Raw genomic sequence first — 23,296 nt, forward strand, 5'->3', positions numbered from 1 at the left:
CCGGCAACCATCTTGATCCAAGCGGCATCTTCTATCTTCATCCGATGACGACCGGCTCCATCTTGAAGACCTCCACCGCGGACCCATCTTCTTCTTCCGACGACTTCCCGACGAATGACGGTTCCTTTAAGGGACGTCATCCAAGATGGCGTCCCTCGAATTCCGATTGGCTGATAGGATTCTATCAGCCAATCGGAATTAAGGTAGGAAAATTCTGATTGGCTGATGGAATCAGCCAATCAGAATCAAGTTCAATCCGATTGGCTGATCCAATCAGCCAATCAAATTGAGCTTGCATTCTATTGGCTGTTCCGATCAGCCAAAAGAATGCGAGCTCAATCTGATTGGCTGATCGGATCAGCCAATCGGATTGAACTTGATTCTGATTGGCTGATTCCATCAGCCAATCAGAATTTTCCTACCTTAATTCCGATTGGCTGATAGAATCCTATCAGCCAATCGGAATTCGAGGGACTCCATCTTGGATGACGTCCCTTAAAGGAACCGTCATTCGTCTAGAAGTCGTCGGAAAAAGAAGATGGGTCCGTGGTGGAGGTCTTCAAGATGGAGCCGGTCGTCATCGGATGAAGATAGAAGATGCCGCTTGGATGAAGATGGTTGCCGGTCCGGATCGCCTCTTCTTCCCGGATAGGATGAAGACTTTGGAGCCTCTTCTGGACCTCTTCAGCTGCTGGCTGATGGATTTCTAGCCCCCGCTAGGGCTTGGATGAAGATTTCGGAGCCTGGAACGATCGGTGATACCTGGCATGGTGAAGACAAGGTAGGAAGATCTTCAGGGGCTTAGTGTTAGGTTTATTTAAGGGGGGTTTGGGTTAGATTAGGGGTATGTGGGTGGTGGTTTGTAATGTTGGAGGGGGGGTATTGTACGTTTTTTTTTTACAGGCAAAAGAGCAGAATTCTTTGGGGCATGCCCCACAAAAGGTCCTTTTAAGGGCTGGTAAGGTAAAAGAGCATTGAACTTTTGTAATTTAGAATAGGGTAGGGCATTTTTTTATTTTGGGGGTCTTTGTTATTTTATTAGGGGGCTTAGAGTAGGTGTAATTAGTTTAAAATAGTTGTAATTTTTTTCTAATGTTTGTAAATATTTTTTTATTTTTTGTAACTTAGTTCTTTTTTATTTTTTGTACTTTAGTTAGTTTATTTAATTGTATTTATTTGTAGGAATTGTATTTAATTTATTTATTGATAGTGTAGTGTTAGGTTTAATTGTAGATAATTGTAGGTAGTTTATTTAATTTATTTATTGATAGTATAGTGTTAGGTTTAATTGTAACTTAGGTTAGGATTTATTTTACAGGTAATTTTGTAATTATTTTAACTAGGTAACTATTAAATAGTTCTTAACTATTTAATAGCTATTGTACCTGGTTAAAATAATTACAAAGTTACCTGTAAAATAAATATTAATCCTAAAATAGCTACAATATAATTATAATTTATATTGTAGCTATATTAGGATTTATTTTACAGGTAAGTATTTAGCTTTAAATAGGAATAATTTATTTAATAAGAGTTAATTTATTTCGTTAGAATAAAATTATATTTAACTTAGGGGGGTGTTAGGGTTAGGGTTAGAATTAGCTTTAGGGGTTAAAAAATTTATTAGAATAGCGGTGAGCTCCGGGGTTAATGTTTGAAGTTAGGTGTCGGCGATGTTAGGGAGGGCAGATTAGGGGTTAATACTATTTATTATAGGGTTATTGAGATGGGAGTGAGGCGGATTAGGGGTTAATAACTTTATTATAGTAGCGGTGCGGTCCGCTCGGCAGATTAGGGGTTAATAAGTGTAGGTAGCTGGCGGCGACGTTGTGGGGGGCAGATTAGGGGTTAATAAATATAATATAGGGGTCGGCAGTGTTAGGGGCAGCAGATTAGGGGTACATAAGGATAACGTAGGTGGCGGCGCTTTGCGGTCGGCAGATTAGGGGTTAATTATTGTAGGTAGCTGGCGGCGACGTTGTGGGGGGCAGATTAGAGGTTAATAAATATAATATAGGGGTCGGCGGTGTTAGGGGCAGCAGATTAGGGGTACATAAGTATAACGTAGATGGCGGTCGGCAGATTAGGGGTTAAAAAAATGTAATCGAGTGGCGGCGATGTGGGGGGGGCCTCGGTTTAGGGGTACATAGGTAGTTTATGGGTGTTAGTGTACTGTAGAGCACAGTAGTTAAGAGCTTTATGAACCGGCGTTAGCCCAAAAAGCTCTTAACTACTGACTTTTTTCTGCGGCTGGAGTTTGGTCATTAGATTTCTAACGCTTACTTCAGCCACGACTCTAAATACCGGCGTTAGAAAGATCCCATTGAAAAGATAGGATACGCAATTGACGTAAGGGGATCTGCGGTATGGAAAAGTCGCGGCTGGAAAGTGAGCGTTAGAGACTTTCCTGACTGACTCCAAATACCGGCGGTAGCCCAAAACCAGCGTTAGGAGCCTCTAACGCTGGTTTTGACGGCTACCGCCCAACTCTAAATCTAGGCCTCTATTTGGTTTTACTCACTGGGTTACATACTTTGTATCTTCTCTACATGCACATGAGGAATTACCATTGTAAACGCTATTAGAAAACCCCTTTCCACATATACTGTGTGTATATATATATATATATATATATATATATATATATACATATACACACTGTATATATATATATATATATATATATATATATATATATATATATATATACATATACACACTGTATATATATATATATATATATATATATATATATATATATATATACTGTATATATATATATATATATTTTATATATATATATATACATACAGTGGATATAAAAAGTCTACACACCCCTGTTAAAATGTCAGGTTTCTGTGATGTAAAGAAATGAGACAAAGATTAATCATTTCAGAACTTTTTCCACCTTTAATGTGACCTATAAACTGTACAACTCAATTGAAAAACAAATTGAAATCTTTTAGGTAAAGGGAAATATAAAAATAAAATAATATGGTTGCATAAGTGTGAACACCCTTTTATAACTGGGGATGTAGCTGTGTTCAGAATTAAGCAATCACATTCAAAACCATGTTAAATAGGAGTCAGTACACACCTGTCATCATTTAAAGTGCCTCTGATTAACCCCAAATAAAGTTCAGCTGTTCTAGTAGGTCTTTCCTGACATTTTGTTAGTCACATCCTACAGCAAAAGCCATAGAGGTCTAGTTATCAAGCCGTCAACCTCAAATACGCTGGAATTCCGCAGCGTATTTGTGACGAGGCTGATTCGCCTTAGTTATCAAAGGCTAGAGACCGGCAAAAGTAGAATTTTGTGACGTAAGCTTCGATCCGCCGGACAATGGGAGTCTGACCATAGCAAAAGTACAAGTTCGCTGCTGCCAGACATCCCATTGATTTCTATGGGAGCTGTCTACACTTAACACACTAACATGTAACCCGAGTCTAAACACCCCTAAGCTGTCCCCCCTTACACCGCCGCAACTAAATAAAGTTATTACCCCTTAAATCGCCGCTCCCGGAGCCCACAGCCACTATAATAAATATGTTAACCCCTAAACCGCCGCTCCCGGAGCCCACCGCAAGCTACTCTATACTTATTAACCTCTAAACTGCCGCTCCCTGACCCCGTCGCAACTATACCCGCCGCAACCTACATTATACCTAGTAACCCCTATCCTGCCCCCCCTATACCGCCGCCCTCTATAATAAAGTTATTAACCCCTATCCTGCTGATCCCGTACCTCGCCGCAACTAAATAAATAGTTTAACCCCTAAACCGCCGCTCCCGGACCCCGCTGCAACCTATATTAAACTTATTAACCCCTAATCTGCCCCCCCTACACCTATAATACATTTATTAACCCCTATCCTGCCCCCCCTACACCGCCGCCACTGTAATAAAATTATTAACCCCTAAACCTAAGTCTAACCCTAACCCTAACACCCCCCTAACTTAAATATTAATTAAATAAATCTAAATAATATTTCTATTATTAACTAAATTAATCCTATTTAAAACTAAATACTTACCTTTAGAATAAACCCTAAGATAGCTACAATATAAATAATAATTATATTGTAGCTATCTTAGGATTTATTTTTATTTTACAGGTAACTTTCAATTTATTTTAACTAGGTACAATAGCTATTAAATAGTTATTAACTATTTAATAGCTACCTAGCTAAAATAAAGAGAAATTTACCTGTAAAATAAAAACTAACCTAAGTTACAATTACACCTAACACTACACTATACTTTAATAAATTATTCCTATTTAAAACTAAATACTTACCTGTAAAATAAACCCTAAGATAGCTGCAATGTAATTAATAATTACATTGTAGCTATTTTAGGATTTATATTTATTTTACAGGTAACTTTGTATTTATTTTAGCTAGTTAGAATAGTTATCAAATAGTTATTAACTATTTAATAACTACCTAGCTAAAATAAATACAAAATTACCTGTAAAATAAATCCTAACCTAAGTTACAATTAAACCTAACACTACATTATCATTACATTAATTAAATAAATTAACTACAAATAACTACAATTAAATACAATTACATAAACTAACTAAAGTACAAAAAATAAAAAAAGCTAAGTTACAAAAAATAAAAAAAATAAGTTACAAACATTTAAAAAATATTACAACAATTTTAAGCTAATTACACCTAATCTAAGCCCCCTAATAAAATAACAAAGCCCCCCAAAATAAAAAAATTCCCTACCCTATTCTACATTAAAAAAGTTCAAAGCTCTTTTACCTTTCCAGCCCTTAAAAGGGCCTTTTGTGGTGCATGCCCCAAAGAAAACTGCTCTTTTGCCTGTAAAAGAAAAATACAACCCCCCCCAACATTAAAACCCACCACCCACATACCCCTAATCTAACCCAAACCCCCCTTAAAAAAACCTAACACTACCCCCCTGAAGATCATCCTACCTTGAGTCGTCTTCACTCAGCCGAGCCACCGATGGAACCGAAGAGGAGATCCGGAGCGGCAGAAGTGATCCTCCAAGGGGCGCTGAAGAAGTCTTCCATCCGGGCAATGTCATCTTCCAAGCGGGGTCTTCAATCTTCTTTCTTCAGGATCCATCTTCATCCCGCTGACGCGGAACATCCTTCTTTCCCGACGGACTGCCGAAGAATGAAGGCTCCTTTAAGGGACGTCATCCAAGATGGCGTCCCTTCAATTCCGATTGGCTGATAGGATTCTATCAGCCAATCGGAATTAAGGTAGGAAAAATCTGATTGGCTGATTGAATCAGCCAATCAGATTGAAGTTCAATCCGATTGGCTGATCAAATCAGCCAATCAGATTGAGCTCGCATTCTATTGGCTGTTCCGATCAGCCAATAGAATGTGAGCTCAATCTGATTGGCTGATTCAATCAGCCAATCAGATTTTTCCTACCTTAATTCAGATTGGCTGATAGAATCCTATCAGCCAATCGGAATTGAAGGGATGCCATCTTGGATGACGTCTCTTAAAGGAGCCTTCATTCGTCGGTAGTCCGTCAGGAAAGAAGGATGTTCCGCATCGGCGGGATGAAGATGGATCCTGAAGAAAGGAGATTGAAGACCCCGCTTGGAAGATGACATTGCCCGGATGGAAGACTTCTTCAGCACCGCTTGGAAGATGACATCGCCCGGATGGAAGACTTCTTCAGCGCCGCCTGGAGGATCACTTCATCGGATGGAAGACTTCTTCAGCGCCCCTTGAAGGATCACTTTTGCCGCTCCGGATCTCCTCTTCGGTTTTATCAGTGGCTCGGCTGAGTGAAGACGACTCAAGGTAGGATGATCTTCAGGGGGGTAGTGTTAGGTTTTTTTAAGGGGGGTTTGGGTTAGATTAGGGGTATGTGGGTGGTGGGTTTTAATGTTGGGGGGGTTGTATTTTTCTTTTACAGGCAAAAGAGCAGTTTTCTTTGGGGCATGCCCTGCAAAAGGCCCTTTTAAGGGCTGGTAAGGTAAAAGAGCTTTGAACTTTTTTAATGTAGAATAGGGTAGGGAATTTTTTTAATTTGGGGGGCTTTGTTATTTTATTAGGGGGCTTAGAGTAATTAGCTTAAAATTGTTGTAATATTTTTTAAATGTTTGTAACTTATTTTTTTTATTTTTTGTAACAGCTTTTTTTATTTTTTGTACTTTAGTTAGTTTATGTAATTGTATTTAATTGTAGTTATTTGTAGTTAATTTATTTAAATTATGTAATGATAGTGTAGTGTTAGGTTTAATTGTAAATTAGATAAGGATTTATTTTACAGGTAATTTTGTATTTCGTTTAGCTAGGTTAATAACTATTTAATAACTATTCTAACTAGCTAAAATAAATATAAAGTTACCTGTAAAATAAATATAAATCCTAAAATAGCTACAATGTAATTATTAATTACATTGCAGCTATCTTAGGGTTTATTTTACAGGTAAGTATTTAGTTTTAAATAGGAATATTTTATTTAATGATAGTGTAGTGTTAGGTATAATTGTAACTTAGGTTAGTTTTTATTTTACAGGTAAATTTCTCTTTATTTTAGCTAGGTAGCTATTAAATAGTTAATAACTATTTAATAGCTATTGTACCTAGTTAAAATAAATTGAAAGTTACCTGTAAAATAAAAATAAATCCTAAGATAGCTACAATATAATTATTATTTATATTGTAGCTATATTAGGGTTTATTTTAAAAGTAAGTATTTAGTTTTAAATAGGATTAATTTAGTTAATAATAGAAATATTATTTAGATTTATTTAATTAATATTTAAGTTAGGGGGGGTGTTAGGGTTAGTGTTAGACTTAGGTTTAGGGGTTAATAAATTTATTACAGTGGCGGTGGTGTAGGGGGGGCAGGATAGGGGTTAATACATTTATTATAGGTGGCGACGGTGTAGGGCGGCAGGATAGGGGTTAATAAGTTTAATATAGGTTGTGGCGGGGTCCGGGAGTGGCGGTTTAGGGGTTAATACATTTATAAGAGTTGTGGCGGGGTCTAGGAGCGGCGGTTTAGGGGTTAATAACTTTATTGAGTTGCGGGAGGCTCCGGGGGCGCCGGTATAGGGGGTAGAACAGTGTAGTTAGTGTGGGTGCTTAGTGACAGGCTAGCAATAAAGCTGTCAAAAAGTCGAAGAGCAGTGAGATCGGATGAGTGATAACTCTCACAGTCCGCTGCTCATCGCCCCGTACTTGGTGCGCGGCTTTTTGACAGATTTATTGATAACTTAGGCAAATTTTTTCAGGTCAGCGGCTGCGATGGTAGGCGAGCTTAGGCGGGCGTATTGGGCCGGCGAAGGCAGGAAAGTTGGCACGTTGATAACTAGGCCTCATAGTCCGCAGAGAGCTTCTAAAGCATCAAAGGGATCTCATTGTTAAAAGGTATCAGTCAGGAGAAGGGTAGAAAAGAATTTCCAAGGCATTAGATATACCATGGAACACAGTAAAGACAGTCATCATCAAGTGAAGAAAATATGGTGCAACAGTGACATTACCAAGAACTGGATGTCCCTCCAAAATTAATGAAAAGACGAGAAGAAAACTGGTCTGGGAGGCTGCCAAGAGGCCTACAGCAAGATTAAAGGAGCTGCAGCAATATCTGGCAAGTACTGGCTGTGTGGTAAATGTGACAGCAATCGCCCGTATTCTTCATATGTCTGGGCTATGGGGTAGAGTGGCAAGATGGAAGCCTTTTCTTACAAAAAAAAAATCCAAGCCCAGCTAAATTTTGCAAAAACACATCTGAAGTTTCCCAAAAGCATGTTGCAAAAGGTGTTATGGTCTCATGAAACCAAAGTTGAACTTTTTGGCCATAATTCCAAAAGATATGTTTGGTGCAAAAACAACACTGCATATCACCAAAAGAACACCATACCCACAGCGAAGCATGGTGGTGTCAGCATCATGCTTTGGGGCTGTTTTTCTTCAGCTGGAACTGGGGCCTTAGTCAAGGTAGAGGGAATAATGAACAGTTCCAAATACCAGACAATATTGGCACAAAACCTTCAGGCTTCTGCTAGAAAGCTGAACATGAAGAGGAACTTCATCCTTCAGCATGACAAAGACCCAAAGCATACATCCAAATCAACAAAGGAATGGCTTCACCAGAAGAAGATTAAAGTTTTGGGATGGCCCAGCCAGAGCCCAGACCTGAATCCAATTCAAAATCTGTGGGGTGATCTGAAGAGGGCTGTGCACAGGAGATGCCCTCACAATCTGACAGATATAGAGTGTTTTTGCAAAGAAGAGTGGGCAAATCTTGCCAAGTCAAGATGTGCCATGCTGAAAAACTCATACCCAAAAAGACTGAGTGCTGTAATAAAATCAAAGGGTGCTTCAATAAAGTATTAGTTTAAGGGTGTTCACACTTATGTAACCATATTATTTTACATCACAGAAACCTGACATTTTAACTGGGGTGTGTAGACTTTTCATATCCACTATATATATATATATATATATATATATATATATATATTCACACATATAAATGCTAAGGCATGTGCATGCTCACCTAAGGTTACTCTTTAACAAATAATACCAAGAGAACTAAGTAAAATTGATAGCAGAAATAAATTGGAAAGTTTCGTTTTTTTTAAATATTATGCTTTATACAATCCATTTAATTTTATTTGTGGTTTTACACATCATTTGAACACATCTGTTTAGCCAATTGCAACAGTAATATGTGTGTAGCCATCAGTAATGCATTTCTGCTCCTGAGCCTGCCTAGCTTTGATTTTCAATTAAGGATACAAAGAGAATAAACTACATTTGACAATAGAAGTAAAATGAAAGATTCATTTTGACTTGCATGTCCCTTTTAAGTAGATGCATGTCTACACCTATTTATGCATAGAATAAATAGATGATTGCCATAGTTTCAGTTGATATGGTTGCTAAGCAGGGCAATAAAATATAAAAGGCAGACAATGGGGCCTAGTTATCAACGCGTCTACTTTACCTGCCTTCGCCGGTTCAATATGCCCGCCTAAGCTCGCCTACCATTGCCACCGCGGACCTGAAAAATTTCGCCTAAGTTATCAATAAAGCTGTCAAAAAGCCGCGCACCAAGTACGGGGCGATGAGCAGCGCACTGTGAGAGTTATCACTCATCCGATCTCGCTGCTCTTCGGCTTTTTGACAGCTTTATTGCTAGCCTGTCACTAAGCACCCACACTAACTACACTGTTCAACCGCCTATACCGGCGCCCCCGGAGCCCCCCGCAACTCAATAAAGTTATTAACCCCTAAACTGCTGCCCCTAGACCCCGCCGCAACTCTTATAAATGTATTAACCCCTAAACCGCCGCTCCCGGACACCGCCGCCACCTACATTATACCTAGTAACCCCTATCCTGCCACCCCTATACCGTTGCCACCTATAATAAAGTTATTAACCCCTATCCTGATGATCCCGGACCTCACCGCAACTAAATAAATAGTTTAACCCCTAAACCGCCACTCCCGGACCCCGCCGCAACCTATATTAAACTTATTAACCACTAATCTGCCCCCCCTACACCGTTGCCACCTATAATAAATGTATTAACCCCTGTCCTGCCCCCCCTCTACACCGCCACCACTGTAATAAAATTATTAACCCCTAAGTCTAAAACTAACCCTAAAACCCCCCCTAACTTAAATATTAATTAAATAAATGTAAATAATATTTCTATTATTAACTAAATTAATCCTATTTAAAACTAAATACTTACCTTTAAAATAAACCCTAATATAGCTACAATATAAATAATAATTATATTGTAGCTTTCTTAGGATTTATTTTTATTTTACAGGCATCTTTCAATTTATTTTAACTAGGTACAATAGCTATTAAATAGTTATTAACTATTTAATAGCTACCTAGCTAAAATAAAGAGAAATTTACCTGTAAAATAAAAACTAACCTAAGTTACAATTACACCTAACACTACAGTATACTTTAATAAATTATTCCTATTTAAAACTAAATACTAACCTGTAAAATAAACCCTAAGATAGCTGCAATGTAATTAATAATTACATTGTAGCTATTTTAGGATTTATATTTATGGTATTTATTTTAGCTAGTTAGAATAGTTATTAAATAGTTATTAACTATTTAATAACTACCTAGCTAAAATAAATACAAAATTACCTGTAAAATAAATCCTAACCTAAGTTACAATTAAACCTAACACTACACTATCATTAAATTAATTAAATAAATTACCTACAAATAACTACAATTAAATACAATTACATAAACTAACTAAAGTACAAAAAATAAAAAAAGCTAAGTTACAAAAAATAAAAAAAATAAGTTACAAACATTTAAAAAATATTACAACAATTTTAAGCTACTTACACCTAATCTAAGCCCCCTAATAAAATAGCAAAGCCCCCCAAAATAAAAAAAATTCCCTACCCTATTCTAAATTAAAAAGTTCAAAGCTCTTTTACCTTACCAGCCCTTAAAAGGGCCTTTTTGCGGTGCATGCCCCAAAGAATTCAGCTCTTTTGCCTGTAAAAGAAAAATACAAACCCCCACAACATTAAAACCCACCACCCACATACCCCTAATCTAACCCAAACCCCCCTTAAAAAAACCTAACACTACCCCCCTGAAGATCATCCTACCTTTAGTCGTCTTCAGCCAGCTGACCATCGATAGAACCGAAGAGGAGATCCGGAGCGGCAGAAGCCATCATCCAAGGGGCGCTGAAGAAATCTTCCATCCGATGAAGTCATCATCCAGGCGGCGCTGAAGAATTCTTCCATCCGAGCGATGTCATCTTCCAAGCAGCGTCTTCAATCTTCATCCATCCGGAGCGGAGCCATCTTCAGAAGAGCCGACGCGGAGCCATCCTCTTCTTCCCGACGACTACCGACGAATGGATATTCCTTTAAGGGACGTCATCCAAGATGGCGTCCCTTCAATTCCGATTGGCTGATAGGATTCTATCAGCCAATCGAAATTAAGGTAGGAAAAATTAGATTAGCTGATTGAATCAGCCAATCAGATTAAAGTTCAATCCAGCCAATCAGATTGAGCTTGCATTCTATTGGCTGATCAGAACAGCCAATAGAATGCAAGCTCAATCTGATTGGCTGATTGGATCAGCCAGTCGGATTGAACTTCAATCTGATTGGCTGATTCAATCAGCCAATCAGATTTTTCCTACCTTAATTCCGATTGGCTGATAGAATCCTATCAGCCAATCGGAATTGAAGGGACGCCATCTTGGATGACGTCCCCTAACCCCTTAATGACCACAGCACTTTTCCATTTTCTGTCCGTTTGGGACCAAGTCTATTTTTACATTTTTGCGGTGTTTGTGTTTAGCTGTAATTTTCCTCTTACTCATTTACTGTACCCACACATATTATATACCGTTTTTCTCGCCACTAAATGGACTTTCTAAAGATACCATTATTTTCATCATATCTTATCATTTACTATAAAAAAAATATAAAATATGAGGAAAAATTGAAAAAAACACACTTTTTCTAACTTTGACCCCCAAAATCTCTTACATATCTACAACCATCAAAAAACACCCATGCTAAATAGTTTCAAAATTTTGTCCTGAGTTTAGAAATACCCAATGTTTACATGTTCTTTGCTTTTTGTGCAAGTTATAGGGCCATAAATACAAGTAGCACTTTGCTATTTCCAAACCACTTTTTTCCAAAATTAGCGCTAGTTACATTAGAACACTAATATCTTTCAGGAATCCCTGAATATCCCTTGACATGTATATATTTTTTTTTAGTAGACATCCCAAAGTATTGATCTAGGCCCATTTTGGTATATTTCATACCACCATTTCACCGCCAAATGCGATCAAATACAAAAAATCGTTCACTTTTTCACAAATTTTTTCACAAACTTTTGGTTTCTCACTGAAATTATTTACAAACAACTTGTGCAATTATGGCATAAATGGTTGTAAATTCTTCTCTGGGATCCCCTTTGTTCAGAAATAGCAGACATATATGGCTTTGGCGTTGCTTTTTGGTAATTAGAAGGCCGCTAAATGCCACTGCGCACCACAAGTGTATTATGCCCAGCAGTTAAGGGGTTAATTAGGGAGCTTTTAGGGAGCTTGTAGGGTTAATTTTAGCTTTAGTGTAGTATAGTAGACAACCCCAAGTATTGATCTAGGCACATTTTGGTATATTTCATGCCACCATTTCACCGCCAAATGCGATCAAATTGAAAAAAAAGTTAAATTTTTCACAATTTTAGGTTTCTCACTGAAATAATTTACAAACAGCTTGTGCAATTATGGCACAAATGGTTGTAAATACTTGTCTGGGATCCCCTTTGTTCAGAAATAGCAGACATATATGACTTTGGCGTTGCTTTCTGGTAATTAGAAGGCCGCTAAATCCTGCTGCGCCTCACACGTGTATTCTGGCTAGCAGTGAAGGGGTTAATTAGGGAGTTTGTAGGGAGCTTGCAGGATTAATTTTAGCTTTAGTGTAGAGATCAGCCTCCCACCTGACACATCCCACCCCCTGATCCCTCCCAAACAGCTCCCTTCCCTCCCCCACCCCACAATTGTCCCCGCCATCTTAAGTACTGGCAGAAAGTCTGCCAGTACTAAAATAAAAGGGTTTTTTAAAAAATAAATATTTTTTTTTAGCATATTTACATATGCTAGGGTGTAGGATCCCCCCCTTAGCCCCCAACCTCCCTGATCCCCCCCAAAACAGCTCTCTGACCATCCCCTCTGCCTCATTGGGGGCCATCTTGGGTACTGGCAGCTGTCTGCCAGTACCCAGTTTGCAAAAAAAAAGGGCTTTTTTTATATTTATTTGGCTTTTTTCTGTAGTGTAGCTTCCCCCCCCACACAGACAAACCCCCACCACCTTGCTGATCTTTTTTTTTTTTTTTAAAATATTAGGGCATTTAAACATTTTTACTAACACATTTTCTGTAGTGTAGCGGTTCCCACCCGCTCCCTCCCCGTGCACGCGCCCGCCCCCGCCCTCCCGTGCACGCGCGCGCGTCCCTCGCTCATCCCCGCCCACGATCCCGCCCCCCCCTGCACATAACCAGGGCCATCGATGGCCGCCACCCGCCTCCCGGTCCGGCTCCCACCCACCAACGCAGGGAACCACCGATCTCCGGTGCAGAGAGGGCCACAGAGTGGCTCTCTCTGCACCGGATGGCTTAAAAAAGTTATTGCAGGATGCCTCCATATCGAGGCATCACTGCAATAACCGGAAAGCAGCTGGAAGCGAGCAGGATCGCTTCCAGCTGCTTTCCAAACCGAGGACGTGCAGGGTACGTTCTCAGGCATTAACTGCCTTTTTTTTGAGGACGTACCCTGCACGTCCTCGGTCGTTAAGGGGTTAAAGGAATATCCATTCGTCGGTAGTCGTCGGGAAGAAGAGGATGGCTCCGCGTCGGCTCGTCTGAAGATGGCTCCGCTCCGGATGGATGAAGATTGAATACGGCGCTTGGAAGATGACATCAGCTGGATGGAAGAATTCTTCAGCGCCGCCTGGATGATGACTTCATCGGATGGAAGATTTCTTCTGTGCCTCTTGGATGATGACTTCTGCCGCTCCGGATCTACTCTTCGGTTCCATCGATGGTCGGCTGGCTGAAGACGACTAAAGGTAGGATGATCTTCAGGGGGGTAGTGTTAGGTTTTTTTAAGGGGTTTTTGGGTTAGATTAGGGGTATGTGGGTGGTGGATTTTAATGTTGGGGGGGTTGTATTTTTCTTTTACAGGCAAAAGAGCTGAATTCTTTGGGGCATGCCCCGCAAAAAGGCCCTTTTAAGGGCTGGTAAGGTAAAAGAGCTTTGAACCTTTTAATTTAGAATAGGGTAGGGAATTTTTTTATTTTGGGGGGCTTTGTTATTTTATTAGGGGGCTTAGATTAGGTGTAAGTAGCTTAAAATTGTTGTAATATTTTTTAAATGTTTGTAACTTATTTTTTTTTATTTTTTGTAACTTAGCTTTTTTTATTTTTTGTACTTTAGTTAGTTTATGTAATTGTATTTAATTGTAGTTATTTGTAGGTAATTTATTTAATTAATTTAATGATAGTGTAGTGTTAGGTTTAATTGTAACTTAGGTTAGGATTTATTTTACAGGTAATTTTGTATTTATTTTATCTAGGTAGTTATTAAATAGTTAATAACTATTTAATAACTATTCTAAGTAGCTAAAATAAATACCAAGTAACCTGTAAAATAAATATAAATCCTAAAATAGCTACAATGTAATTATTAATTACATTGCAGCTATCTTAGGGTTTATTTTACAGGTAAGTATTTAGTTTTAAATAGGAATAATTTATTAAAGTATAGTGTAGTGTTAGGTGTAATTGTAACTTAGGTTAGTTTTTATTTTACAGGTAAATGTCTCTTTATTTTAGCTAGGTAGCTATTCAATAGTTAATAACTATTTAATAGCTATTGTACCTAATTAAAATAAATTGAAAGATGCCTGTAAAATAAAAATAAATCCTAAAATAGCTACAATATAATTATTATTTATATTGTAGCTATCTTAGGGTTTTTTTTAAAGGTAAGTATTTAGTTTTAAATAGGATTAAGTTAGTTAATAAGAGAAATATTATTTAGATTTATTTAATTAATATTTAAGTTAGGGGGGTGTTAGGGTTAGGGTTAGACATAGGTTTAGGGGTTAATAATTTTATTACAGTGGTGGCGGTGTAGTGGGGGGCAGGATAGGGATTAATACATTTATTATAGGTGGCGACGGTATGGGGGGGCAGGATAGGGGTTAATAGGTATCATGTAGGTGGCGGAGGGGTCTTGGAGTGGCGGTTTAGGGGGTAATAACTTTATTTAGTTGCGGCGTTGTTGGGGGGGCAGATTAGGGGTGTTTAGACTCTGGGTACATGTTAGGGTGTTTGGTGTAGACATCTCCCATAGGAATCAATGGGATGTCTGGCAGTAGTGAACATGAACTTTCGCCATGGTCAGACTCCCATTGATTCCTAGGAAAAGTGCCGAGCGTACCTGCTAGTTTTTTGATAACTAGCAAAAGTAGTCAGATTGTGCCGCACTTGTGTGCGGAACATCTGTAGTGACGTAAGAATCGATCTGTGTCGGACTGAGTCCGGCGGATCGAAGCTTACGTCACTAAATTCTACTTTTGCCGGTATCTAGGTCTTGATAACTAAGGCAAATCAGCCTCGCCACAAATACGCTGCGGAATTCCAGCGTATTTGAGGTTGACGGCTTGATAACTAGGCCCCAATGAATCTACAAATATCAAAATCAAGGCAGCTAGAGTGACCATGCATTTGGGGAGATGCCAGTCCCACCCACTGGAAACAACAGATAACAGAGAGTTGTGTGCAATTTAAACAGTTTCTGCTAATGTAACACTTTATTTTACCCACCAAAAATGTTGGTATAGGGAGATAAAAAAAAAATATATTTAGAAAGTAAATTTAGAAAAAGTTAATGGACTGGTAATGTGATCTAGAATTCACAAATATATGCAAACTGTGTAAAGCAGTCATTGGCCTCCATGTATTAACCAGCATGTAGAAGAGCTTCTCAACTTAAGTTGTCCCCACGCCTTTGCTGCATACGAGCAGCGGATCCTGTTCGCCTGCTGCTTTTTACATTGCGGAAAGAAGACTTGTGTGTGCAAACATGCCCCAATAGGGCTCCTGAGCAGCTTACGCTGCGTAGTACATGGAGCCCATTGTGTTCAAACATTATATGCAATAAAAAATACATTTAAAATAGGACTTATAGCATTAAGTATAGGCAAATATTTCATACAAATGTAACTGCTGGGCCCTTTGAGAATGAAGCATGCATCTGGAACTCCACTCATGCAGAAAAGATTTGCCTTTTTTAAGAAGGTGAACTGTTTATATCATCTGAATGAAACTAATATGATACAGGATATGTCTTCTAATTCACTATTCCATTGAGAAACCTATTAAGCATTGTTCATTTACCAGTTGTGTGTTTGTTACTCTCTTCATAGCATGAATCGGTACATGCACCTGCAGTTACCTATTACATCTTACATAGTATGTATGAACTTAAATTCAAATTCATTCTTTTGTTGATAACAAAAACATGCTCTTAGAAAATGTTCATAGCATAGATATTGCATTTAGAAAAAAACACTGTAACAAATTCCCATCCCTGACCTCAATTTTATGCAGACAAGTTTAAAAAAATGATTGCAGCCCAAAAGAAGACTTTGAATGCTGTCTGAAAAAAATATAATGCATACAAAAAATATCTTGAGACTCAATGCCATTTGAAAATAATAAACACCTTCTGGGAGTTCCATAGTAATTACTGCAAGAAAAATAATTTCCATCTTGTTGTTAACTATGTTGTATTTGAAGCCAGCTACTAGATTATCCTTAAATACCTTTTACTTCTGGGAAATCTAAAACTAACATTTTGTGACATCATGCTTGCCAGTCTAAAATTATTATTATTGCTATTTAAACCTCCACACATCTGAACACTCATAGTAAGTGACCTACTAATGTAACACTATAAAGAAAAGCAGTATTGACTAGGATTCAAGAATAGCATGTAAATTAATTGGTATCAGGCAAGTCTACTTTCTTACTATACAAATGGTTTTCAAGTGTGGTCAAATCTAAGTTCTATGGCCCCAAGTTATCAAGGTCTGTCGGACCTGATCCGACAGTGTGGATCAGGTCTACCAGACCTCGCTGAATACAGAGAGCAATACACTCGCTGTATTCAGCATTGCACCAGCAGCTCACAAGAGCTGCTGGTGCAACGCCGCCCCCTGCAGACTCGCGGCCAATAGGCCGCCAGCAGGGGGTGTCAATCAACCCGATTGTACTCGATCAGGTTGATTTCCGGCAATGTCTTTGCGACCGCTGCTTCATAACTGCCATCAAGCTCCTTACGGAGCTTGATAACTAGAGGCCTATGGCTCATCAGGAACCCTAAAAATATCTTTAAAAAAGAGACATAAACATTAAAATTAAACTTTCTTGATTCAGATAGTATATGCAATTTTAAGAGACTTTTCAATTTACTTCTATTATCAAATGTACCTTATTCTACTGTCATCCCATGTTGAAAAGCATACCTAGGTAGTCTCAGGAGCAGCTGTGTACTACTGGGAGCTAGCTGGGGATTGGTGGCTACACATATATATCTCTTGTTATAATTACACAATTTCAACTAGGCCCCAGTAGTGTATTGTTGCTCTGGAGCAGATGTTAAAGGGACATGAAACCTAATTTTTTTCTTTCATGATTTAGAAAGAGCATGCAGTTTTAAACAACTTTCTAATTTGCTTCTATTATCTAATTTGCTTCATTCTCTTGATATTCTTAGCTGAAATGTAATAAAGAAGGATATAAGCACCTACTGTGTACCTATAGCCTAGGAGAGGTGCACCTAGCAAGCACCCAAGAATGAGAAATTGTGATGGAAGGGCCTAGGCGCCAACTAAGCAAATGGCAGGTATAAGCACGTTTAGATTATAAAAAATGTTTAATACAATTAAAACAGAAGAATATACATTAAATACAATGATTACAATATAAACCAATAATTCATGGATCCATGATGGTTTGTACAATATATGATTCAATATATTACACAATGAGGAATATAAAATCAAACAGTTTAAAACAATGAGGAAGATAAACCTTATGATAAAAGAACTAATTATGATGGGTACACAATCCTATAGACATAGGATACTGGCCTGGACCCAAACTGTATTATACTCCAAAGGGTGCAGTCAAGCAGCCTTATATGTGATGTATACAAACAATCCGTGAGAAAAGTCTCACACCTTGGTGAATAATGGTGATGAAGAGTGTGAAATAAGATACATGTGTAAATATGTGTAAAATATATATATATATATGTAAAAATATACAAATGCCTAGTGGCCTCGCATCAATCCAATGTGATTCCAGAAAAAATGTGATTCCAAAAGTATGGTGACAATAAATTGGTGACAATAAAAATTGGTGACAATAAAAATATTTATGGTGAAAGTTAAATAGGATGAAAGTCAAAAAATGTCAAATTAAAGTTCAATGTGAAAGTCCAAAAGTTAAATCCTGTTGTTATCCTATTTCCCTTGATGGATATAAGTTTCCAGAATTTAATTTTGATTGTAGAGAATATCCCAAAGTGTGTGAGGAAATGTGCCTAGTGATGAACTAGTATACAGATATGATCCCTCCTAAAAAACAGAAATACAGATAGTGTAGATTGTACAAAATTGTATCACAAATAGAATAAGGCTTACCAGTGTCTACGCATTTTGGCCCGTGTCAGGCCTTTCTCAAGACTGGTTTTTTGAATGTACATGGGTGCCTTATAAAGGGTGCTTGACCCCTAATTGGAATATTGGTTACTTCCGGTTTCTGTAGTACTTCCGGTTTCGCAGTTTATTTCTTAACTCATAATACAATTAAAATCACTTTTTCTACTTTATGCTTAAAAATGAGTATCATTAGTGCCTTCTAATATATCTAAAAGTATTTAAACTCAGTGTATGACCCTTTTCTTTCATTGCCGCGGGATGTGTCATGACGTCACTTCCGGTTATGGGAAATCTATGTGTAAGGATCAGCGTATTACTTGATTACAATTGTTTGGATTGCTTAGGCTTTTGCTCTAAATAGTTGTTATTGGAGTTTCAAGAGGAATACACATATCATTTAGCCTCGAGTACTCCGATATAGCTTGCTCCAATTGGTCGTGACGTCACATTGATGGGCGCCACTGACTGGGCAGCTGTTAAAGCTTGTGTCTGGCTCATTTGGCCCATTTGGAGGTGTTGTCCCTATCTCCCATATTAATTGGATAAACCCAATGTTTACATTGTGGGAATTGTTTCAACTCGATACATCTCCGCTAAGTAGATATATTGAAGATAAATAAAGATATGTTAAAAAATATATTTTAAACAATATGTTAAAAAATAATAATAATGGATATGTTAAAAGGATATGTTAAAAAAGTGAATATGTTAAAAATATATATAAAGTTAAGGAGGAGAGGGGTGATAGCAAATTTTCACGCTGTAAGTGATTGGTGTGGATTGGGATCATGGTTGTACCCATAATCGCATTCGAAACCATTTTTTGTATTTCGGTTATGTTAGACTTTCCTTCTAACTATCAAAACCCTGTCAGTACGCCTTTTCTAAGAGGTTGTATTTGTATATATGGTATTTGATCCAGATCGTAGTGTCTGACTTAATAGTGTATTATATCACAAATCTATTTCTAACTTAAACCTCTAGCTATACAGGTAAATCTGTCTGTGTGTATATTGCATGGGTTTAGAAGAACAGATATAGTAGCGATCTGACATTCTAGTTTTGGTCTGAAATTGAGGGGGTTATGACCAAATAGTTTATAGTTTATATAATTAATAATATAAGACTACATATCAGTCTAGTAATGAGAGGGGTCTTACTAATGCTGTCACAGTATGCCCTGGATCTTTATATTAGTTTAACCATCGGATTAAGGGTCCCATATTTAACCATCGTTGGCCTTTAGAGAGACAAAGGGTGTCAGAATTTGAGAGTATAAGTCTTTTATTGTCTCTAACACAAAAATCAAGGGGTGTTCTAATTTGACCTGTGGACAAGAACATGTGGTCGGATATTAAATATCCTTAGTATATATCAGACTCAACTTTGAGACAGGGGTCCTATGGAGTGGTGTACATTATACTCTATTTGGAAGGGAATGTGGAGAGTCAATATTATACTTAGTCTTAGTATGTTATCTGCTTGTGCTTAGATATATCTAAGTAAGAACAACATATTAGCCTGGGGAACTCTTTTTAGTAGTATATGGAGGATATAATTGGTTTTAGAGAACATAATTATATTTGGAGGATATATTTGGATGAGATAATGCATTGAATATAATAAATAGATAATTTCTATAGATAAAAGCCTTGAGTGGTGATGTTAAAATAATCGATAGGATATTGTTTCTTTTCATGAAGTTGCTCTGAGAGGCTCTGATTTTTTCAATATACTTGTAGAGGCCCAAGAGTAAGTTTAGATATGGACCTTAAAAACCAGAAAAAGTAACTGTCCATTTAGCCTGTATTTTGGCTGTATTATTATTCAAGTCATGTTGAATAAATGAGACAAATCCTCTTTATTGTTCAAACCTTTGGGGAAGAGGCAGTCCAAATTAAAAATCCACCTTGATTCAGCAGATAGCAGCTTTTTTTCATAATTACCGCCCCTCCAGTCTCTTCTAACTTTCTGTATCCCCATGTAGGTAAGATCAGTAGCTACTGATTGGTTGCTGCACATAGATGCCTCCTGTGATTGACTCTCCCTACACTTGCTTGCTTTCTACCTAGGGGTAAATGATAAGGGGTGTGGTGTCCAGAGATGTCCTCACTGCTTGTAACTTCTAGAGCTCATATGCCTCTGAACTATATACAGGTTGGTCTTCCCTATCAAATAAGGGGTTGGATATAGCTGATTTCGGGCAAAAACATGGGCAAATAATTTTTTGTTGAGGGTGAATGGTCCTTTAACCACTTCTATGCCGTCCTAACCATACTGGGCTTTGAAGCCCTTAGGACGACATAGAACGTCATCGCCGTTTGGCTGTACTGAAGCCAAAGGCTCTTCCTGAATTGGATTGTGGGCTGGAGAGCATGCCTAGCGTCATAGGCATTACCCTCTGACACAATCTCATCATTTAAATCACACAATCTTATGAACGACTGTGTGATTTCAGTTTTTTACTTATTTGTTTACATCGGAACAAAGTTCTGATGTAAACAAATAAGTAAAAAACTGAAATAAGTCAGGGCAGGAAGGGGTTAATGAAGCTTACTCTTAACTGAAATAATTCAGTGTGAGTAATATTTACTAACTAAAGACTCCCATGCTGATGCTAACATTAATGAAATAGAAAATGAAACAAACAAAAAAAAAAAAACCTCTTTATTGCAATCTATACGGTAGCCTTTTGTCGTCATTGGGTATTTTTTGAACATTTAAAAGGACAGTCTCCTCCAGAATTATTTTTTATTATAAAGATAGATAATTGATTTATTACTAATTCCCCAGTTTTGCATAACCAACACCGTTATATTAATATATTTTTTACCACTGTGATTACCTTGTATCTAAGCTTCTGCAGACTGCCCCTATATCTATAGACCGCTGCTTCTTAACTCCTGTTTCCGACGAGCTTAAAGGCTCACGCGGGAACATAGTGAATTGGCCCAATTCGGGCAATAATAAATTGACTCCATATTCTCATATGCACTAACCCAAACTCATATTCCCATATGCGCTAACCCGAATTCATATTCTTATATGCCCTAACCCGATCGCATGTTCTCCAGTGCGCTAATTTGACAAGAAAATATTATATTTCACATTCCAATGTTCTTCACATAGAAGAATATGTTCTATTTATTCATGAATACATATTTCTATATATATCTGATGGTATTTTGGTATATATCTATACCTATATATATATGTATGCATGATTATATATAGGTATAGATAAATACAGATATATATAGAAAAATATATTTATAAATACTTAGCACATATTCTGCAATATTCAGAAAATTGGAATGTAAAATATTTCCAGTAAATACACACTATAACACTTTATTAAATATGAATATTTTTCATATTTTTATCTATTTCACTGCGAAGGGCTCCAATGCACTATGTATATATATATATATATATATATATATATATATATATATATATATATATATATATATATATATATATATATATATACTGTATCCCACAAAAGTGAGTACACCCCTCACATTTTTGTAAATATTTATTATATTTTTTTATGTGACAACACTGAAGCAATGACACTTTGCTACAACGTAAAGTAGTGAGTGTACAGCCTGTATAAAGGTGCAAATGTGCTGTCCCCTTAAAAAACCTCAACACACAGCCATTAATGTCTACACTGTTGGCAACAAAAGTGAGTTCACCCCTAAGTGGAAATGTCCAAATTGGGCTCAAAGTGTCAATATTTTGTGTGGCCATTATTATTTTCCACCACTGCCTTAAAGGGACACTGTACCCAAAATTTTTCTTTCGTGATTCAGATTGAGCATGAAATTTTAAGCAACTTTCTAATTTACTCCTATTATCAAATTTTCTATATTCTCTTGGTATCTTTATTTGAAATTCAAGAATGTAAGTTTAGATGCTGGCCCATTTTTGGTGAACAACCTGGGTTGTCCTTGCTGATTGGTGGATAAATTCATCCACCAATAAAAAAGTGCTGTCCAGAGTACTAAAACCAAAAAAAAGCTTAGATGCCTTCTTTTTCAAATAATGATAGCAAGAGAATGAAGAAAAATTGATAATAGGAGTAAATTAGAAAGTTGCTTAAACTTGCATGCTCTTTCTGAATTACAAAAGAAAAAATGTGGGTACAGTGTCCCTTTAACCTTCTTGGGCATGGAGTTCACCAGAGCTTCACAGGTTGCCACTGGTGTCCTCTTCCACTCCTCCATGAGGACATCATGGAGCTGGTGGATGTTAGAGACCTTGCGCTCCCCCACCTTTCGTTTGAGGATGCCCCACAGATGCTCAATAGGGTTTAGGTCTGGAGACATGCTTGGCCAGTCCATCACCTTTACCCTCAGCTCCTTTTAGCAAGGCAGTGGTCGTCTTAGAGGTGTGTTTGGGGTCGTTATCATGTTGGAATACTGCCCTGAATTCCAGTCTCCGAAGGGAGGGGAATCATGCTCTGCTTCAGTATGTCACAATACATGTTGGCATTCATGGTTCCCTCAATGAACTGTAGCTCCTCAGTGCCGGCAGCACTCATGCAGGCCCAGACCATGATACTCCCACCACTATGCTTGACTGTAGGCAAGACACACTTGTCTTTGTACTCCTCACCTGGTTGCCGCCACACACGCTTGACACTATCGGAACCAAATAAGTTTATCTTGGTCTCATCAGACCACAGGACATGGTTCCAATTTGGACATTTCCCCTTAGGGGTGTACTCTCTTTTGTTGCCAACGGTTTAGACATTAATGGCTGTGTGTTGAATTATTTTGAGGGGACAGTAAATTGACACTTTAATACAGGCTGTACACTAACTTCATTGTAGCAAAGTGTCATTTCTTCAGTGTTGTCACATGAAAATATATAATAAAATATTTACAAAAATCTGAGGGGTGTACTCACTTTTGTCTTATACTGTATATGTATGTATCTCAATGTCAGAGTCCTTTGCCTACCTTTACTTTACTAACACCTGAGAGCTCATATCTTTGAGCCTTTATA

This window comes from Bombina bombina, chromosome 5 (assembly GCF_027579735.1).
Source record: "Bombina bombina isolate aBomBom1 chromosome 5, aBomBom1.pri, whole genome shotgun sequence".
Classification (NCBI taxonomy): Eukaryota; Metazoa; Chordata; class Amphibia; order Anura; family Bombinatoridae; genus Bombina; species Bombina bombina.